This window comes from Porites lutea, chromosome 10 (assembly GCF_958299795.1).
Source record: "Porites lutea chromosome 10, jaPorLute2.1, whole genome shotgun sequence".
Lineage (NCBI taxonomy): Eukaryota > Metazoa > Cnidaria > Anthozoa > Scleractinia > Poritidae > Porites > Porites lutea.
The window spans coordinates 19,487,481-19,510,747 of NC_133210.1; the positions used below are offsets into that span (position 1 = coordinate 19,487,481).

Genomic DNA, 23,267 nt, shown 5'->3' on the forward strand with positions numbered 1-23,267 from the left:
ATTTCAGCGATGGATTTTTCCGGGGAAAGCCAAACATCGATGAATACTTCCGAATTCGAACATCAGTAGAGGTGAGAAATTGCACGAAGTCTGAATCATTGTCGAAGGTTCACGGTCGAGAAAGCTTGATTTTCCAAATGTATGAAACCTTTTCCATGGATTTTCCAAAATATGTATAGCAATTATTTGCTCGCTAATGTTAATGATTCATTTCTCTTGTTATTTTGGTAAAGGAAGGCCATTTCTCCCGCCCGGAGAAAAAATTTAAAAATATAAATGAAGTTAACAAGTAGGAAAATATCACTAAAAAAGTAATTTTTGTACCTATATCCTGCTGGAATGCTTTTAATATGGTCGCATCTACATGTCTATGAGAGGCTCTATGACCTTTGGACCAGTACGACATGAGCAACATGGGATAAAAACACTTATGATTAAAAATGCGAGGTAATAAACAGTTTAGAATAAAGAACGTATAAAGGAGAAGCGAAAAATATTTGCATAAATCGGCATTTAAGTAAATTTCAAGATGCCGGCCAATTAATGAGGCGTCTATTTTTAATTGCGACACATCTGTTTATCATCTTCAAGAGCTTATCTCTCCAGAGAGTACAAACGTCTCTCCTCGCTCCTCGCCGCTCAGGACGCTTCGCGGAAGAGAAGTCTAGCCTGCGTAGCTGGCGGTATTGTGTGGGTGCGAGATTAAAGTTTTGGCGGTGGAGCCGTGTTCCAAAAAAAGGGAGTAGGGACGAGGCGGTTGAAATACCGCCTGCCAGAAAACCTCGGTATTTTGAATAGTCCGCACACCAGTGTGCGGAGAAACGGATTGGTCGAGGGCCATACATATGTCAATCGTGTTAGATGATCAGATGGCAAACTGGAAAAAACGCAAGTGATTGTGGTTTCCCCTTTAAAAAGAGCATAATTGATGACCAAATTGCCGAAATGGCGTCTTTAAACTTCACAGTGCTGGAATTGTCTTTATTTAGCCGTAAGAAAAAAAGGTCAGAGAAAATTAAAACAATTTACAACTGCATCTCAGATCAAATCCTATCAGGAACACCAACAGAAGAATAAACCACAGGAAATGGTTACTCAGTATGCATGTAACAAACCAGCTTCATAACCTTTTAATGTTAAGCCTAGTGTGGGAAAAAAAGATTTACTCGGTCAAAGTTTAGAATGATACATGCACTGAGTAGTGCTAGTAACCTTCGCGCGAGAGCAGAGAAAGTAAAAAAACTTCTGTTCAAGCAAACTCACAAGGTCACGTTTCACATTATCACGAGCTTGGGAGTCGTGTTTAGCCTGTCAAAGCTTATTTCTAAACTGTCTTGCGTGAAAATAATCGGAAGTTTCAAATTGCAGGTTTCTCTTTGATTGGCTGATTTAATTGGGATCAGCTAAGGTGACAAAAGTGGGCGGCATTCGAAAAATCATGGTTCTCTGGCAGGCGGTATTTCTCGCGGCTTCGCCGCTCGTGACGGCTCCGCCCTCAAATGTCACTCGACTATATTACAACGGCTCCGCAGCCAAACCTCATTAGACTACTACACAATACCGCCAGCTACGGAGAAGTCGGCCCCTCAACAAGAACTCCATACTGATGACGTTGATCAATAATATTGTTTACATAATTAATCTGGTAGTCACGGGGTTCCAGGTGCACATTGCTTGATGTTTCTCCAGGTCTATTATCGTAAGATTTTGAGTTCTTTGCTTCCTGTGAAGCCAAGAGCATATATTCCAAGAAAAATTAACTTTCTTCAGTGAATTAATCGCGTGTTCATTTAATCCTTGTCCGTACACAGAACTAAGTTAAACGAATAAAACTACCGCATACCAAATCGACCAACAAGCGCTCGTTAACCGGATTCCAGAAAAATCTACGTCACCAGTATTTTTTTATGGACCAAATCGCAGACGTCAATCTAGCAAAACATCCGTAGAGGGGAGGATCGAGGACGGAGTGACGGCTGAATTCAAAGGTTAGAGCTTATCTCAGGCCATTTATTCGCAGATTTTTTTTTTAAGCAACTGTTTTACTATGCAAATTATAACCCCTTGTATGGAGGTGGAAAGGTCATCTTCTTAAAATGCCTTGCGAGCCAAACGGTCATAACTAAATAGAAATTAGCAGCATGTATATAACATATATACAATATTGAATTTAGACGTTCAGGTCCTCTACTTTTGCGTACAGCTGATTGTCGTAAATATGCATGTTGATCAGCTTCTGTGGATGAAATGCATTCGTTTCAATTTTCTACCATGTATCATAGTGATCAGAACAGGTGAATTTTTTCCGCTCTCTATTCCCTCCTTTTTTATACAATCCATGAAAAATCACTTAACTGCGCTTTTCAAAAACACACAAATTCTAAAGTTCAAAAGCCAACTTCGCTGCTGTCAAATCATCTTAGCGGACCTCTCAGGAAACAGAAATTTACTTCAACGGGTTCAAAAGGTCAAGGTTCAGTTGTGATTTGTGATTGGTAGGTTTCGGTCCGTTTTGTGTGTTTCACGGCTCGACGTTTACAATCGTAATTATAATTGACGGCGGCAAAAAACGCAATTGTGAAGGCAGCTTTTGAACTGTAGAGTTCGTGTGTGAAAAGCAGAGTAGTACGGTGTATACAGCTATTTCGAGAAAGGTTGTCGGAAAAAGTGTAAGCGACACTCCCGAAAGGTATTGTGGGTGATTTTGAGGTCACTGTTCTTCAAAGAAAGTCAGAATAGAATGGCATGAGAGGCCATGGACTTATGTTTGCAAGTGCTAAAGGAAAGCAACAAAAGTAGGTTCGACAGCTACAAAGTCAGGAACAGTGTATTGATCATATCCCATATTACCTTTCGGGATTGTCTCGTGCACATTTTCTCCAACAACCTTTCTCGAAATAGCTGTATATTCAACGGGATCATCTTGTGGCTTTAAAAGCTATAAGGTCGTTACTGTTCCCGACAATTGTCCCTTTATTACTATTCTTTATTTCAGCGTAGCTCTGCAGGTAAATGAAATGTATGAAAGATGTATTTGTTTAAGTTCAATTTTATCCTTGTTTTGAATGTTATTTTCTTTTTGTTTCAATATCATAACCATACATTACCATACCCAAAAACAAAGGAACATGAGATTTAAACCAAGAGTGAAGTTTAACCAAAATATATCCACTGTAAATGAGAAATCGCAGAAAAAAAAAGATTAAACTCGTTATTTAGAATAGGCCACCCTAGCTGACAGCTTAGCTAAGAGAACTCTCCCCTAGTTATAGTGTACGTTACAGGAAATGATAAGCCCTATTAGCCACTTTGCGGTTGGGTGGGAGACCGGGTTGAGATGGTTTCAAAGTGCATTGTGAACTGTTTTAGAGGACGAATCTGCCGCCATGTGGAAATACGTCCCCAAAAACAGTCCCAAAATGCACTTTGAAACCATCTCGACCCGGTCTCCTGCACAACCTCAAAGGGGTTGATAGTCGAGCAATTGTTGTCATTGCATTCGGCTGATGTCACTGAAATACTTTCTTGTCACTAGGTAACGACAACCTTACCTTATGCTGGTTTTCCATGTCCTTCAACTGTTTCGTCAAATCGGTGAATGATGGTCTCACTTTTGGCTCATTTTGCCAACAGTTCATCATTATTTGATACCTGAGAGAATTAAATCATCTCATCTCGATCAGTCTTTTCTCTCGAAATTTTCTTTAACAAAAGAGGCCAAAGACATCAAGATTGACCTCTCCTAGTATGTATTGTTACCACTGAGTGTGCGAAAAAATAATACAACTACAAATAGTACACAACCCCAAACTGTCGTTAATTTAAAAGGTTACTATTACAATTTGTCATCCACGTGCTGCGGCTTTAGCATCCTGTATCCTTGTTGAAGCAAGCTAGCAATTTTCTTGCTATCCATTCGCGGGTACGGAGAACCACCTGAAAATATAGGAATTTAATCAAACTACGTCTCCAGAACCTATATGCAAAGGAAACTGCCACGACTAAGGCCATGATCCTTAATCAAGAAAAAAAAAAACGACAACGTACCTACAGTAAAAATCTCATAAAGAACCACGCCATTTTATAGCTCCAACTGCAAATAGAGTGCAAGCGTTGATTTGTAAGCTAAACAAAACAAGAACTACTCAATAATATTCAACATCATAAACTGTATTTCCAGACAATTTCTATTTACTAACACGTCACTCTTTGTGGTGTAAGTGTAAAACATCAACGCTTCATATGCAGTCCACTTGACTGGAAGACGTCCCTGGCGGTAAACAATGAGACGCAGAACGAGTAAAAAAGACATCTTTAAAATTATTTTTGAGATTAAGATTTTTAAGTAAAATAAGTGAGGGATAAAATAAGGGAAGTGCGTAAAAGAGAATGGTTACAGTACTAATTATTAAACAACACAAGTAGGTTTTAGAATGCAAGGGTAGTTCAAAATGCCCGAAATTCGTGTGGCTGCCTTAATGTGAGACATGGAAGATGTATAATAGAATGTAAATCCTTGTTTTTAGATTCCCTTTATCTTATAATTAATTAATTCTTATTAGTTCCTAACTCAGATACCCGTGTCTTTCTTTCATAAATGTTTTCCTGTTGGACATTCCTGGCCATTCCAAAGTCTGTCACTTTACACGTTTCTCTTTCCCCGACCAACACGTTACGAGCTGCAAGATCTCGGTGAATGATCTGCAAGAAATAGTTAACCAACCAATGAAATTGGTACCAGCGGGATCCAATTGAATTCAGGGCAAAATTCACCCATCTCGACCCATCTTCTGGACCACTCGCACATTAATTCCTCGGTAATTAATTAATCCATTTATTAATCAATACACGCGCATATGCTTCAATTGGTATAGTTGGCATGGCTTACTGCTTATTTTGTACACTCCAGGAATCTTAATTAATAATTCAATGTCGATGACGTTTTTCATAGTATTTCCTAATCTTTCACAATTCATATCTAAACGCACTCAGATCCTTTGACTTACAGATCTTGATGACAAGTAACTCATTCCATCAGCAATTTGCCAGGCAAACTTCATCAGTTGCTCTGACGTCAAATTTGTTCGAGGCTTGATATCCAGGTCTTTGAAATACGTGTCATTGAGTCCTCGGCTCTTTCTCAGGTAACCCAAGAGATCTCCATACGGGACATACTCAATCAAAACCAATAACGGCTCTAGAAAATAAGTCATGACAAGTAACTCCTACACTATACGGGGTTTTCTGTAATACCAGCAATTTAATTTAGAAACTGAAACTTATTGTTGAAATAGTTTTACATTAACTGTTAACTTGCGATGTACGTTCAATACGTTCATCATTAATCATATGTTTTACCAGTTTCAGTAACACATCCCAGTAGTCGTATGACGTGTGGATGAGGTTTCAGCGTCTTCATTACTTCGAGTTCAGATAACAGATCGCTTCTGTCAGACTCAGGAGCAGAAGCTAAAAATAAACGAAAAAATATAAGCGATACAAGCGTTGCTATTCATTGCAATGACCATTGCTTCATATTCATAAGTTTTTGAATAATGTTCCAACTTTTATAATTTTCCTTTGTTACTTACTGTCTCTCACTAATAATTAATGACTTATTTTAAAACGTTAGAATGTTTAACTACACGTGAATCGTTGATAAAAACACACATTTATTATTAGCATTAATTTTATTCAGCTACAAAAGCTAGGTGTGGATTACCTTTAAGCATTTTAACAGCAACTGGAGTGTTCCCTGGCCTCCCCCGAAGATCTATCGCGGTTCCTTTAGCGACCTGACCAAAGGCACCTTTACCGATAACCTTTTCTATGGTTACACTGTTTCGTGGAATTTCCCAAGAGCGTGTGGACGGATGAAGAGGCGAGTAATCAGTTCCTAGGGATGAACGTTCCACCTGTGGGATACCGAGTGCCACTTCCTCTTTGCGCTTGCTTTCAAATGCAGTTACCTCTTTTAGGTCCATGTATTCAGTCTTACTTTGACGAGAATGAGATGTTTGGACCTCATTCATTGCTATCTCATTCTGAAAGTAGTAAAACAGTATCATCAATCGTTGTTCTAATATAACTCGAATCCAAGGCCAAAATGAAGCGGATATTGCATGCCTGTCAATTATTTTCTGACATGTTTTTGATGCTAGGTAACTTGTTACTTTTATTTTCAACAATCCCCTATGGCAATACAATACACCAAACGTAACTCGAACTTCAATTTCCTCTTATAATTATTTGACTGGACGACAAAACAGATGAAAAAATAAATCACTTACGTCATAAACCTCTGTATCGTCGCGTGGCAACGCATATGGTCTGAAAATACGAAAAGAGAACGAAAACTAACATAAAACAGATAAACTTTTACTCACTTTCTTTACAATTCAGATGTATTATTTGATCGATCTTCTAATTCAAGGATAATTAATTCAAAATGAATAATATAGCTCACACAATTCGTAGGTCATTTTCTATGCAGCCGCTCTTACTCTTTAAGTGTATATGATGCTGACATGAAGATGAACTTTCTTTTAATTCTTCTTTCTTGTTCATTGCTTTCCGAAAAAACAGGACTCGCGACCTCTGGATTAGATCACAACTTTTGCTTGTGAATAATTAATGTAATGGTAATGTCCGTCTAGCTGCTATGCTGAGGGATTTTGGCTACAAACTAAAACACTAAACCATATTGTTCTTCCAGCACGTTTAACGTAAATGACTCCAAGGCCCGGTTGCTCGAAAGTTTTATCCAAGATTAAGCCAAATTTTAGGCACTGTTTTTTTTTCTAACAACATGTAACTTAAAAGCTAACAAATTACTGCTGTGCATTTACTCTGAGACACAGTAATGATAACACAAAATGTTACTCTACGCAATGAATACGAAGGTAAATACAAAAAGTTGAACAAAGTTTTTATCTTGTAATACTCGTGCTAATCGACCTTTCAGGAACCGGGCCTAAGACACGAAAACAACTGTACTTGCTTAAACTTTACATTTAAAACCAACATTCATACCTTTTCTGTCCTCTCGATCCTATGAAAGAAGATAAACACGTTTTAATATTCTATTCATTTATTTATTTGGTCTATTTATTTTCTTACTTATTGTTTTGTGTGCCTTAGATGTTATATCTAGAAAAGGCATGTACATTATGTGATTACTTGGGTCCTTTGCTATTTACCATTCTGATCAGTCTTCCCCCTTAATAAGTTTATCTTTGAGATCATTCGGTGTGCTCTACATTTTGTGGCACATAAAATGGTTCGTTGATGTTACATTAATAGAAAACGTACAACCTAGTAAGTTCCACAATCGTCAAAACAAGGTGCGAGTGAAAAAAAAAAAGGTTCTCTATTACCTCTCTTTTGCTGCCAAACTATCACGACTACAAGAAGGATATTAATGAAAAGGAGAACTCCAGTAACTGCTTTCCAGATGACCTCATTACACTGGCAGCGTTCAGTATCTGTGAATAGAACCATGACTGAAAAGTTAAAACTAAACCAACTAGTGTATATTGGCGCGGAAGGTCATTGCCTCTGCTGTTTTAAGTATCAACAGCACTCAATTATACATCTTTTGTCTTTTAAAACAATTAAAAACGCCTTTTAGAAAAGTTTACAGTCCTCGCATTTCAGGGCGCTAACGTAACAGGCCCAATGCATCTCAGAGAATACATGTTTTCAAGGATCTATGTCGGGATTTATCTCGCAAGACCTGGTCACCGACGTTGATTTCTTGTCTTTTTTGTATCCAATTCTTTACAGTGGAACCCGGTTAAGACGGACACCAAGGGGACATGCCGTAGTGTCCGCATAGATAGCATTGATAGTTGACTCTGACACGTTTTCCCAGGCTTGGGCAATCCACCTAATTGCTTGGAGTAAATCCACAGACTTGGACACCTCAGTGGCAGAGTTGCAGTCATGTATTTCGCTAACGACATGTGTCAGCATCAGTTTCATGTATTTTAGCTTGAATGTTTGAATTATTCCAAGATCAAGTGGCTGGAGTCTGTATGTACAATTTGGTGGAAAAAACACAATCTTGATGTGATCGTATTTGCCTTTCATATCTGGAGGATGGCAAGGGGCATTGTCGAGAAATAAAATAACATTCCTTCGCTCTCGTGCTAATTTCCGGTTAAGCTTGGATAGCACGTCATCTAGGATGTTAAAATCCATCCAGGCTTTAAGCTGACTGAAGTATGAGTAGGGTAGTTGAGACGGATCCCTGATTGTTCTGAAGCAACGCGGATTTTTTGACTTACCAATAACAATCGGTTTTTCTTTACCGGCCGCTGCTTTAACAAAATGCGAACGTTGTTCTTTCTTTGGATTTTTTCCCTCCCGTACACTGCTTTGATACCTCGGCTAGAGATCTGTTTAGAGGTGCTCGAAAAAATTGACCCGTCTCGTCCATGTTGAAGATGTTCTCTGGGGAGTAGCCGCTCAAGATATTCGGTAAGCCCTCTTGCCAAGATGTTACAGTTTCCTCCCTGACATCTCCTGCCTCACCACTTATAACGTTGCTTTTAATGTTAAACCTTTTCTTGAATCTGTCAAGCCATCCATTAGACGCTGTGAATTCTGAGTCTCCAAGCTCTTCACTCGCTCGTTTGGCTTTTTCTTGCAACATTGGTCCGGTCACTGGAATGTTCTTGATTCTTGCCCTTTGGTACCACTCATACATTGCCTCGTCTATATTTTGCGTTTGCGATGCTCTAGCTGGTTTAGAGAGTGCATTCTTGTTTGAGCCGTATTCGTCTAGTATTTCAGTTCTCTTGGCTGGAATAGACTGAATCTGCGATTTGCCACTATCAAACTTCTCAGCAGTTGCTCGCACGCCATAGCATTTGGGTTTTCCTTTTTGTACTCAATGACCTGAACCTTTTCAGAAACAGTAAAATCTTTTCTTTTGCGCTTAGCTGAAGGACCTGAAGCCATGATGCGATGGTTGTGACAACACGCTACCTGGTACACATTCAGTTCTGAAGACTGACAAGCTGTCACATAACACAGGCCGCAACTGTACTTCACACCTCACACTACAGAGATCGGCACATTATGTAGTGTGTAAACTGAGACCGAGAGGGTCCCGAAAAGTATGAGTGACAACCGAATTCTGAAAATTTCTTCCTGGATAAGAAGATTTCATGTTTACAAGAACTGGTGGACTCCTACATACGGTGAAATTTTACCTTTGCAACCAGAGCTGGAAAATGCCGAGGACAAAAACGCAGTCGCCGTGTTAAAAGAAAGTCGAGTTATAGGCCACATAACATTTCACCTTGCGAACACCAAAAACCGCACTGGTATAGTCACTCATTTTATTTCAAAGCCTACCAACCAAGGATCGGTAGAAGTATGTGGAAAGGCAGTCAATCGGGATGGAGGTCTTGGTATGGAAATACCATGTGTTTACATTTTTGATGGTCCTCGGAAACACGAGGATTTACTTGAGCAATTGCTAGACGTTAGCAACAACCCGGCAATACGAGCGGAGGATGATCATGGTACAGCTCGCAGCAAGCAAACAACGTCAAAGAGGAAGAGGGTTAAGAGCAATGACTGCAACAAAAAGCCAAGGAAGTGAAACGTGTGTAACAGGAGGCAGAAGACTTTATTAAAGGACCATACGTAGTACAAGAGTGAAACACCGGAAGAAAGACAGACCGTTCAAAATCAAATATGTCACGCTACTTCGGTACTGCTTTTTTTCAGTACAGTACTGTAATAAAATTTTTTCACCCGTGAAAATCTGTCATTATTTGAACAGGGTACAATGTTTACAATTATCACATAATTGTGACAATGAAAATAGAAAGTGTGCAGATAACCAGTGTCCGTAAAGCGGGGTTGACAATATATGAGAGTTTGTGACTCGGGACACAGGAAAGTGTCCGTTGTCCATATTGTCCAGTGTCCGTATAAAGCGGGTTAATTTTAGAGAAAATATATGAGCTTTTTGTCGGGACAAACGAAACTGACCGTATTAAGCGAGTGTCCGTAGAGCGGGTTTCCAGCGTAGTCATTCCAAACTGTAATTGTTGCCTGCAGCTGCTTGGCCACCATTAAAGCCAGAACACAAGGATAGTGAAATTGCCATTTACCAGTCGTTAAGGCGACGCGCTACTATGTCTATGAGAGATCAAAACCACTCACAGTGACGTCCAAGATGGTTTTCCCACTATAGCCTTGTTTTTGGTGGTGGCGGTGTTTTATAACAAAAAGTTTGTCATTTACAATGTAATACGCAGGGCGGCTGTGTCGTAGTTCTCACCACAAAACTATCATTTCCTAGCCTACGTCGCAGAAGTAATTTAACCTCGGTTAGTAACGTCTGCGAAGAAGAGCCGATATCCTTGTTCCCCCAACGGACTTACCCGAAAAGCGGTTTGAATTCCCCATCATCTTGATTGGCAAATCGACAGTAGCTCAGGTCGATCATGGCGTGTACTGACATCCTGGTACACAGATAGGACTCAGAACAAGGATTTCGACGCTGTTTCGCAGACAGACTTAACGAGAGTTTTATAGTTTCGTATGCGGCGCAGGGAATCATTTCCCAGCCTTTTTATAGATTGTTTTAACAGTGTCAGTCAAAGCCTTATGAAGAGCTTACACATGAAGCTATGTACTGCCTATATTGGAGGAACATTTCTCTCTTTGCCGTTTCCAGGGATATAGATAAGATGAAGATTTTGTCTGGGCATCCTAGGTACCAAACTGATAATCTTCAGGTAAAACATGATTTCCTCGCATTGACTACATTTGCATGACAATTACGTCACTTACTTGTTGACGAAGATGGTGATGCAGTTATTGTGGCTTCTTCTACAAGTAAACAGTTGAAAGCTAGTTACTGTCTTCGATGGTAGAGATTCAACAATCTTATGGAAAGCGGTCTGAGTACGAAATTCGCTTATATCACACAGAGGTACACAGTACGGATAGTAAGGAGCTGCCCATCACCACCTACAGCAGTACTCGTCATCCAAGACAATGGCATTTATATATAACTTATTGTTAACAAAAAGTGTACCTGCGCATGCTACTGTCCTAAATTTAGCATTGACATGAGAGGACACGGAGGCTTTTTACTGGAAGTACAATCCCACGCAGGGGTGTTTTCTCCGCGGGCAGCTAATCCGACTTAATCCCATTTAAGGTAAGAATTGAAATTTGTTACTCGGAGAAAAATCGTGGAATTGGAATTCGTGAAACCCGTGGGTATTACCTCTGTTACCTAATGTCTTGCGATAACTCCTCGCTTTTTCGATGCGTAACAGGGATACAAGCGATAAATTTCTTTCGCAAAGTGAAGTATAATTTGCTTAACGAGACCATTTGACGAATATTTCTCGTTATATGCTTTATTTATATTTGCTTGGCTTATTCAGGCTACATGCCAGGAGTTTGATGACAATGTTTGTGTGCTATAATTATGCTGATAAGTTTTTGCACGTTTATATTGAAACTCATGTAAGCCAACGTTTGTTAACTCTAGCAAAACACTCTTCTATTATGGAGGAACTTTAAACGTCTTTCGGGGCCCAATATGGTGTCAAATTTTTAGGGGAAACAAAGCTTGATTTTTGGCCAAACAGACTATAGCTTTTTTGTCTTTGAAGAGAGTGCTAGGCAAACGTCCGTGAACGTAGTGTAACCCAGTGATTCTTTAGGAAGAGCTAACAAACATAGGCTGCACTTTAGGTGGCACACCCATGGGTGCAGTGTAACCCAGTGATTCTTTAGGCAGAGCTAATAAACATAGGCTGCACTTTAGGTGGCACACCCATGGGTGCAGTGTAACCCAGTGATTCTTTAGGCAGAGCTAATAAACATAGGCTGCACTTTAGGTGGCACACCCATGGGTGCAGTGTAACCCAGTGATTCTTTAGGTAGAACTAACAAACATAGGCTGCACTTTAGGTGGCACACCCATGGGTGCAGTGTAACCCAGTGATTCTTTAGGCAGAGCTAACAAACATAGGCTGCACTTTAGGTGGCACACCCATGGGTGCAGTGTAACCCAGTGATTCTTTAGGTAGAACTAACAAACATAGGCTGCACTTTAGGTGGCACACCCATGGGTACAGTGTAACCCAGTGATTCTTTAGGCAGAGCTAATAAACATAGGCTGCACTTTAGGTGGCACACCCATGGGTGCAGTGTAACCCAGTGATTCTTTAGGTAGAACTAACAAACAAAAGACAAATTTATACACATCACAGAGGTAAGGTAAAGTAATACACGGTATTTCCTTCAGGTACATTTACATTCAAGTGTAGAAAAATAACTACTAATAACTAAGCTAGAAAAAATGAATCTAAAATAAAAACTAAAATAATAACGATATAACAATAAAAAACCTGCTTGACATTGAGGCCTTGTGTAAAGATACATATTTCGAAATTAAGGGTTTTTATTTTCCTTTAAAAAAAGTTATTGCCGCACCTTCAGAGACAAGCTGTTCGTCAACACTGTTCCGTTATAAGAAAGGCTTCTTTTTTAAAATTCAGTGCGGGATTGTGGAACAGCGAGCTTGTTTGCATTCATGTATTTTCTGTTAGGTTATAAGCGATTGAATCGCATGCAGCGACGAACAAAACGCGAAGCTGACAGATATTCTAGAACCGTGTTATTTACAGTGCTGTGCATTATTATTGCTTAACTAACTAACTACGCGCTGATGGAGATAAGTTTCGGCCGCTTTAAATTTTGTATAGTCATAATTGGAGCGGAAAAATTAGCACGCGAGCAGGGCGATTCAGCTGTAGTTTCCGCAATGTAGAGGATGTTACGGCAATGTGGCTCCCGAGGTCCGTTCCCGAAATCACAACTACATGTAGGATGAAATGTATTCTGCGTGCAGACGTCCCCTTTTCCAGGTTAAATAAACTGTACCAACGGTTTGTTTGACAAAGCTCCCGCGAGACGGTTTTTTGGTGATTTTATTAATTTTTCCGATCCATTTTTTTTTCATCTCTATTTTCGCGGCTTTTGCGATACAAACTAAATTCATTTTTAGTTGTGATGGCATTACACTGCTTAATCATGACAGCTTTGGAAGAAGCTGAATATATTGCGCTTCGCGATTTTGCAAAATCGCTGCGGGAATTAAAAAATATTTTCTTCCAAAAAGTGTTTTCAGGGTTCTTTCTCTAGTCAATTACCTCGTTTATCTTGTTTTCTAAGGACGGTCCTTGAGAACTGAATAAGACAATATTTTATTACCTACAACCTAAAAACCTGACTTATTTTGACCAGATCGAAAAAAAACTGACCTCTGAAACGGAAGAAGAAAAGGCTTTTATTTTTGCCGGCTTCGGCCTGCCGACGCGATCGTGTCTGGTTTGCTTTCATATGATGACATTTTCCTGACAGAAGGGTGTCGGGAAAAACACCTCGCGCTGATCATACGTGACAAAATCCGCCGCGCCTAAGCTAATGAAGAGAAATCTCCTGGAAGGCTGCATACAATTCCTTATAACAAAATTATAAGGAATTGTATGGAGCTCTCTGGGATACTTACAGTGCAAGCCCTGTGTGTCTTCTCATGGGCGTAAACAAGCCTGGAAAGTTAAGATATTTCTGAACTTCTCATGTTATCCGGAGTGCACTCCCTTATATATTTGGTCGAAACTGGCATGTGCCGCTTTATTTGCACAATTACGCTTTTTGAACAGGGTATCATTTTCAACCGGAAGCCTTTTTAAAGAAGTGTGGAGATCTACATGCGTTGTGCCGACAATTTACACACCTCTACCCAAACTTCCCTTGAGTACCCTCACCACCCTACCCGAGCATGCTACTCACCAACTTCGAGTATAACAGTGGTTGCAACGGTCCCGACAGAATTACTCGCAGAACAGGTATACAACCCACTATCACTTGAAGTGGCCTGACTAAGTTCCCATGTTTTTCCTGTATGTAACGGTTGACAAATGTTGTCATTTCCTTTGTACCATTGGACGGAAGGTGGAGGGTTCCCATCAACAGGGCAGGTGAGAGTGGCAGAGTCTCCCGGGGAAACTAGGTAGGTCTTACTTCTCTCGGTAACTTGTGGAGAGTCTAAAAGAAAGGAACAGGCATGTTATTTTTGTTTGAAAATAATAAATACCTGTACATTGCTTTGTTTTTATCTTTCCTATGTTCAACGACCCACTATTGGGAACATTTAGTTGCTAGGAGAAGAGAAGGACCAAAGAGATGTTGAGCCTTCACACGATGTCTCGACAGCCATTATATTGGTGTTTCAAAACAGCGAAAACCGAACAAATCCTTTAGCAGTTAAACTCTCCTTTTCTTCTTTTCAATAAAATAGCATAGTTACTGGTTGTTTGAGTGAAAACACTAAGACACACAACAACCAAAAAGAATACTTACAGTATACTTCCACAACAATCACCACTGTCTGCCCATCACCAAAATAATTAAAAGGAAGACATGCGTAGCTCACTTGGCTTGTTCTTTGAACTACCGACGTCGTAAAGGTATTACCCACTGAGATGTTCCCTAAACTCTCTTGACCTCTGTAGAATCGATAGCTAGCAGGTGGGCTGGCTTGCGCACTGCAGCTGAGGTTGAATGGCATGTTCAAATGGACAATGTTTACGCTTTTCGTCAGTATTGTGTTAAAAGGACTAAAGTCTAAGGTAGAAAAAAAAGATATGTATTTCGACTCGCTGGTGTCAATAATCAACAATCAATTGCATATATTCAAATTATAGTTTGTACGTTTCTGTTAATTCGCTCAACAAAAATGACGATAAAGAGCATTACTGTCAGCAACTGTCTCTCCTCGCTCCTCGCCACTTAGGACGTTTCGCAGAAAAGGCGTCTGCCCCTCAACGACAGAAATTTCGTGCAAATGACGTAAAACAATTCTCACGTAATTAACTCTGTAGTCATCAGTTCAATCTGAAATTGTCGATTATGGTAAAGTTTTGTCTTCTTCTGCTATCGAGCTCTAGCAAACCTCAAATGCTTCTTCTAAAGAAGAATACCAAGAATATTTACTGTTTTGTAGTAGATTCATCGCGTTTACTTTTGACCTTTGTGGCCTTTTGCCTTTTGTTTGTCATTTGTAAACAAAAGCTAATTATCAAAATAATATAATTACTACGTCGACCAATCAGTGCTCCTGACCAAATTCCGGACAGATTTTACGTCATTAGTATCGAATTTCTGTCGCTGAAGCGCAGACGTCTCTTTTACAAAACGTCCCTAGCAGCGAGGAGCGAGGAGAGACTGCTGTATTCGCAGGCTACTAAATTGGCAGCTGCAAGCATTTTTCCCAACGTCTGTGCAAGATAACCGAACACTTTCGGTGGGTGAAGAGAAACAATGCGCACGGGAGTGCCTAATATTGCAAATGATGAAGGCAACTTTGTGTTTACTTCAAGACAATAACGTGCATACAAATCGTGCATACAAATTTAAACTTCACAATAGTTAAGTTTCACTCAAACACGCGAAGGTTTTAGTATAGATTTTATTCATCAGTTCAGCAGTCATTAGGTAGATATAATGTACGAATATGTAAGAGTTGTAAAAACAGTAGGAAAGCGCAAGCTCCCTTTACATACACGAGATAACAAAATTGAACAAGTCAGTTATTGTCTTCTTGGAAGCATCGAATTTCAGCCGCTGTTTTTGACTTTTTTGGTTAGTAGGCCATTTCCGAGTTGCCCCAAGCCTCTGTTTTTAAACAAGGCTAAGGTCGAAGCCTTAAATATAAATATTATTTTGTTTTCCTCATTCCAATGAAACTCATTTTCAAAAGAAATGTTTGCACTTAGCCTCGCTTTGAAAATGAGAGCTTTTGGAACTCCAAAAATGGCAAATTGGAATTTGTACTTCAGTTTCGATTTGTTTGACTTAATGAGTAACTGCTATTCAGACTCTATTAAGTATAGTCAGTATAGTCAGTTTAGACTTACAATCAACAGTCATGAACATCGACTTGCTGGGTGCATTTCCAATTCCATTATCAGCGATGCAAACATACAGTCCTTCATTGCTTTTTCCACGCACGGTGAAAGAGCTATTTATGATATTGCTATCTTTTGTCCAGGTAATGGTTGGTTTAGGGTGACCATTAGCTCTACAAGTAAGATTCACTGGCTCGCTCTGATTCACTGTCATGTTTGCAGATATGTAAGTGATGCTTGGTGGATCTAGCGCAAAGCAGAAAAACAAAACATAAAGAGTCATGTTACAAAGGAATATTTTAGATTTCAAATTCGCTTCGTGGAAGTACAATTTTTACTTTTATACTTTTGTAACTGACTAAGACATTAGTTTAAAAATAGAGATGTTTCTCTACTTTTGTCTATGCTATAAGAATGCAATACTTGTTAAACTCAAAGGCGTTCACCCAACTCATACACCCACCATGGTAAATTGTTGGTTTTCACGTGACGTCACTAAAATTCAAACTACAAAACTATCGATAGAACCGACATTTTACTATCACGATATATAAGAGCAGCTGAAAACTAATTTTCATACAAAGTTTCACTTCAGAAAGGTTCTTGGTTTTGTGATAGAGTACGCTTGAATTTCTAAGCTTTTGCCTCAGGCAGCATTTACATGACGGCCAAGAGAGCTGTCATGTAAGTTAAAGAAATTACTTATTTCAGGGAATTTCGCCATCTAAACAGTTCACGTTTTAGAAAAGAAAAAGTATCACTTTAAGGCTTATGAGTTCCTCGAAGAATAAATTCACGCTTTTGTAGCAAAACTCGGTAACAGATGTTTCTGTTGGTTTCCGTCCGCCATGTTGGTGCTCATCCAGATCGGCACCAGCATGGCGTCTCCATACAAATCTCTGTTAATTTTGTGAAAACATTTCTTCGGATATCTCGTATACGCAATATTCCGCTGACCTGAATCTTGGCAAGGGTCTTTGGATATTTACCTCCTTTCATTCCCCAGACTCTGGACTTTATCTATTCAACGGTTTTGATTTTTATTTTGATCGATTTTGAAAGGCGTGACACCGAAAACCAGCAATATGGATATCGAAAGAATAATAATAATAATAATAATAATAATAATAATAATAATAATAATAATAATAATACTTATATAGCGCCGATATCAATATTGCTATTTTCATCAGCGCTTAAAAATAAAAATATTAAAAAAATAAAAAAATAATAAAAAATAAATAATAATAATAAAAATAAATTTAAAAAATACTAACACTGCATAAAGTATACATGAAGAAAGTGCATGATCCTACCAAAAAGAGTAAAACAATTATGTCAACACTAAAACTATATAAAAATTACCTAGACTTCTTAAATCGAAAAAACTGCATAAAACCTACTAAAAACGAGATTAAAAAGCACATAAAATCACAAAAAAGCTTTCTGAAATAAAAATGTTTTGAGTGTCTTTTTAAAAGATGCTACCGAGGGGCTACACCTAATTGAATTGGGCAATGAATTCCATAGTTGAGGAGCAGCAGCAGCAAAAGATCGATCTCCTAACGTTGTTAACAGTTCATTGAACAGGCACTAATAAACACTACACTACTCTTAACGCTACAGAGAAAATAACCAATTCAAATTCTTATATAAAACTTTCTTTCTAGATGAAATTGTTAGCAAATAGGAAAGGTTTAAAAGCAAGTCAATTCTTGACGGTAGGGACACACCTTCGAGACCGTTTAACGAGGCAGCATGTCCGAGTGGTCGGCGCGTCGGTCTCGCCATCCGGCGGTCTCGGATTCGAGCCCTGCTCCGGCCATTTGCTGGATTTGTTCTCGATCGTCCCGAGTTCAAATCTTCGGCCACGCTTGTAAATAGCCAAATGGTTGCCTCTTGCCAGTTGGGGTTTTTAATCATGTTATGTCGTATTTGAATTATTTCTTTCTAACTATTTGAGTGGAGTACCTTTAAACTAGCTGGATAAGCTAAGTGCACCTTCCACTATGAAGAAGCCTTTAAACCTTTTTTTTTTTTTAACCGGTTGTATACTGCCTTATTTAAGCCATGATATCGGTATGTGCCGCCCCAAAGGGTATGGATTTTGAGTCGTTTTGGTCTATACGGGTATAGACTTTGCCCATTTTGGTCTGGAATCGGGTATAGCTTTCGAGGGACCTACGGTGGTGTATGAACATATTTGTCAATTGGTTCCAATTGAATAAGAAATAAACCCATAATATGAGAATTTGGAGTACCGGGCGGCACACCCCCTCCGCGAATTCCCAGGAATACCCCCCTCCCCCCCCCCCCCGGGGAAAACCCATTTCAACCCAACTGAAACACTTCAATATCAGAACATGTTCCTCGAAAGAAAATTTGTTGAAAAAGATGGAAGAATTTCAAAGGTACCTTAGGGTCGCAGGGAGACTATCCAAAAATCTAGGGAAATAAATTTGCCTTTGTAACGCACTTTGAAAACTGGAAGAAGGCATGGCTCCAACTTCCAGGCTGAACGCAGGGCGCAAAGCACGGTTGTTTCATATGAAACGTCCAGTAGTTCACACACGAAATAATTACTTTTTGAAAGGGTGAACATTTTTTTATTATTATTTATTTATTTACTTATTTATTAATCAAGGATTGATCTGACGCTTATTAGTTATACACACATCCAAAATGCCAAATCAAATATTTGATTTTATTTATATAATGTCTTAAAAAAAACTTCCCGGTTAACCATTTCCGGTCCAGAGAAAGCAGTAAATTGCGCTACTTTTCAGCGAGTCCAACTTTAAACATTTCCAGGGAGAGCATGGCCCTGTACCCCAATGGAGGTTCCTGAATCCGGCACCGGTGCATGTCCGCCAGCTGACCCATTTAATCCAATTCTTCCAAAACCCTGTCCAACAAAAATCTTCAAGAGGGAAAACCACTTTACTCCATGTCATGCAATATCAGTCACCAGCCGCAGTTCCTAGCCTTGAAAGATTCTAATGAAACACTTGCATGCAGCTGAGACAGAGCTACAAAGCCTGATATACTCGTCATAATGCAAAACTTTGAGAAAAGGACACTTTTGTGGGAAGCGTGAATCAGTCTTGTCACTATTTTACAAAATTACTTTTAATATTCTTCAGTCAACTCGAAGTCTACTTCAAAGCCGGCCAGCTCAATTCTAGAACACGAAATAGAACTCGAAGTACAATTACAAGAATAAAGTGACACAAAAGCTGATTGAAATACTTATTCTCCTTCTGTGAATGAATGAATGAATGAATGAATTTTAGTTAACAGGTTACTAATTTCCATATACAAAAGTGGCGTCACGTTGACTCAATACAAATAATGCCATAGTTCAAAATGACATACAGGCTAAAACTGATGACATACGTATAGATATATACGGGCATCAAATTCTATAATCTTGATCTTTGGCTAACTAAGCAGAAAACATTGCTGGAAAAGCTTACCTCCAACAGTTAAAGCTATGCCATTGCTTATTCCACTTCCCACTGAATTATTAGCCTTGCATCTGTACATAACATGGCCAAACTTGTTCAGTGGTCTAATCCATACACCTGAAACGTCCATATCGGCAATGGTGTCATCTTCATACAGAGAATAGGTCTCAACTGCTGGGTTAGCATCAGCTGCACAAGTGAACTTTACAACCCAATCCAGACATGTTTCGTTGCTTGTAACGTTTGCAGTAAAATTAACATTTTCAGGTTTAACTGCAGAAAAAAAGGAAGATCAGTTAAGAATAGATATTAAGGAAACGTTAAATTTATACACAGTCATCGTCTTTACTACGCGTCATTCTAACGTTCTCATATATGATGGTGTTCCTTCACATTATCGGCATTCATAAAAAAAAGTATTCATGGATATTTTCCAAAAAGTCTTGTAGCATCATCAAAAAACGTGGATGACACTGTCCTTAAAGAGAGCGCTAGTTTGAAAGATGTCCGTTTCGTTTTGTTTTCTATGTTAATAATTTCAAACAAAGAAGTAACATTATTTCGAGACGTCAGCTACTTTCGCAAGCGTTAAAACCACTTACATTACAGCCGTCAGTAATCTAAAGTTTGTTACGTCGGAACTCTCAAGCTAACTAAGAGTAATCTATTTTAACTTCTTACATTGCACGTTAATGTTTGTAACCTTGAAATCACTTCCACAAGTGTTGTTTGCAAGGCACTGGTACTTCCCCTTATCCGCTTTAGTGATACTTGTGATGTTAAAAAATCTATCCTCAATGACTATTGTACTGCCAACTTTTGACCAAGCAACAAATGGAACAGGAAATCCCATCACAATGCAGTTCAATGACACACTTGCACCTTCCTTGACAGTCTTGTTATCTAGTTGATTTACAGACGCTAGAACTACGAAAAGAATGTACATCATTTCAATCTTAACATTATCATGACATAATAAGAAACAAAACAGTACTTTAAAAAAATACACAAGCGTCATATTCACTGCATTGCTAAATAATTACCAAAATAGAAGCTGTCATTAAAACATAAAAGGCTAAAATTAAAATATAAATAACTAAAACGTATTGCTATACAGAAGCCGAATGTTATAACATTATGATTGCTTCTACAGTCCATATACATTGCAGAAGACTATGACTATAACATACTGCAAGGAAAAACGTTAGCGTGTACAAATCTCAACACGACAAGTTAATTACAATGTAGCGTGCGTGGTTCCGAACAACAACAATGATTTTTTAAGAGATAATTAGCGTCTAAGAGTGTAAAGGAGTGCACTAGCACTCCCATTAAGACACTTGTTACCAGGAAATTCAAAGTATTAATGTGGATGAGCATCTATTCTCACTATGAAACGGTCAATCTAGAAACTCTTTAACATCGTAGTCGCTTTTGTTTTCCAAGATGTTTCAGAAGTTTTTAACCTGTCTAATAGCTTTTTAAATTGAAGCACAATCAGTAATGGACAAACCATTCTCGGAGACTTGGGGGTTTCTTTGCGCGTTTCTCCCGACCGCAATAAATTGCCCAGGGTCACCCACGACGTGCACAAACAGGCTTCTTGTGAAATTGAACAAATCAAGGTAAAATCTTTTGTTACTTGCAAAATTCTCGGGCAAAGAAAATGTTTCTCATGTAAGTGGATAAGCTATTGAAATGTTAATCCGCGTTACTCAAGGTAGCTGAGGGCATTTAGTCCAGTCAAATTGTGGTTTAGCATCAAACTAGTTGCAACAGAATTTTTTTCAACGCCATTTAGTTGTTGGATGGCTTTGTAACAACATACTAAAACTCCGCCAAAATCGGTTCGGTGAAACATGAGAAAAATTGGCAATAAAGATTTTCAACTTTCACCACGGGAAACTCAATTTCAGGAAGATCACAAATTCAAATAAAACATTTGATAATTGTTTTTTTCCCTCAAGAATTTTCGATACAACATCGCTAATGTATTTTGGGTAGTTTTGGTTTAAAAACGCCGACTAAATGTGTGAGAAACACCTGGGTCAGTGTTTCGTCTTGACGGCTTTGCTTAGCCACTCGTTTGTCTACACCTTCTTTTTTCCAAGCTGTAATTTTTTTTCTATGACGGTATTTGAAAGGAAAATTATTAGTTAGTCTGTATTGACATGATTAAAAATAGTAGTAATTTATTATTTTTTTTTTTGCGCAATATCAGAAATGCAGAAGGTATTTTTAGTTTTACAGGCTTGTAATTTTTTTATATCCTCCAGCATGGAATCAAATTTGGTCGCTGACTGATGGTGAACAGTTTGATTTGATATTTTGTTCACCTTCAGTCAGCTACTAAATTTGCATCCATGCGGCAGGATGCGTGCAACTAAATGTGTGCAACGGACGATAGCTTTTTATCAGTACAAACTGTTTAACCTATTCCCATTTTCTGTAATCGAGTTTTGTAAGGTAGTTATGTTCAAACCTTGGACACAATATGTGTGATCGAAATCAGGGATTCTTTTTTTTTTTCTCACAACATGCGCAACCTCCTTTAGGATTATGACTCCGTACTTTACAATGTGAGTGAATAAATATTCTGCTAAGGACTCTGTCTGTTTGGTTTTTGCTAGATCATAACGCTCTGCGCTTTTCATTACACCTGGCCGAATCTGTTCTAAATGAAATCCAGAAAACCAAAGCAGTGTGATTGTTCTTTTTTTTATCTTCTTCTTGTAGCGAGGCTCAGATTTAGTTTAGTGTATCTGTGTGTTTAATTTGTATTTTCTGCGGCAGCTCCTCATTTCTTGGTAAGATAAATAAGCCGATTAATTGCTCTGTGGTCTAAAGGCATTTATATTCCCTCCTTGCATTTCTTTTGTGAGAACTGGCAACCCTGAACCTCGACCAGTTTTTTTTTTTTTTTTCCGTCCGTTGGCAAATAAAGACGTCTTTTTTCTATAACAATCATGGGATCCTAAACATCTGAAAATAATTGCAGTGGTCAATGAAGGCGCGAAAGTACTGGACATATGTACGACATTAATGGGCTTGCCTGACTTAGCTTCTGATGTGTCACCTCTTTTTGCGGAACCCATGTTTCTCTTCGGTTCAACTTACTGCAAATTAACCTTCTGACTGAATTGCGTGAATTATGCTCTGCGTAGGGAATTTTCATTACTCCAGAGACTCTTGCAAGATACGCATTGTTTTGGCTACCCAGAGTTAATCTTTCCCTTAAAAACCAGCTTCCCTATTATACTATTTAGTTTTCTTGAAATAAACGTTAGCTAGAACCAAAGTTCTTATGCGAGGAATGTTCCGTTAACTTTTGCGAAGGTAACAACGCTTTTCCTTTAATGAAAAGGCAATTCTCTCTCATCAAATTCATAGGCACTAGAGCTTAACCTGTTCAAAAACTCTGCATTGTTGTGCGTTGTAAAGAATTAGTAAAACTATCCTCCCCTCCTCTCCAATTCACTTTTAACAAGAAGAAAATGAAAAGCTTCGACAAAGTGAGACTCGTATAATTGAGGATGGTGGTATGTTAACAAAAATTAATGTATAGGTAACCGTAAAAGCCAAAGCATTATCTTGCTGGATTTTTGAAAACGTACCGAACGAAAATTGCAGTCTTTTCACTGAGAAAGAGACCAAAGGCCGAAGGGAAAATGAGCCCAAAAATCATTCTAGAAAAGAACAAGGAAAGGAAAAATAGAAAGAACGAGGAGAAAGAAACGAGGACAAGAAAGAAGAACAATGGCTGCACTCTTAGTTTTTAGGTTGACTTCTTTACAGATAGTTGTTGAAAGAAAGAAACTTTTACGGGAGAGCTAGTTTGGCTGTA

General features: G+C 38.7%; 1 protein-coding gene and 1 pseudogene across 3 annotated transcripts in view; one reads left to right on the forward strand and one right to left on the reverse strand.

The window, feature by feature from the left end:
- Positions 1-23,267, forward strand: part of LOC140950289 (uncharacterized) — a 402,419-nt gene that overhangs the window by 229,811 nt on the left and 149,341 nt on the right. The window lies entirely within an intron of this gene.
- LOC140950339 (proto-oncogene tyrosine-protein kinase receptor Ret-like) lies at positions 2,092-7,759 on the reverse strand (annotated as a pseudogene).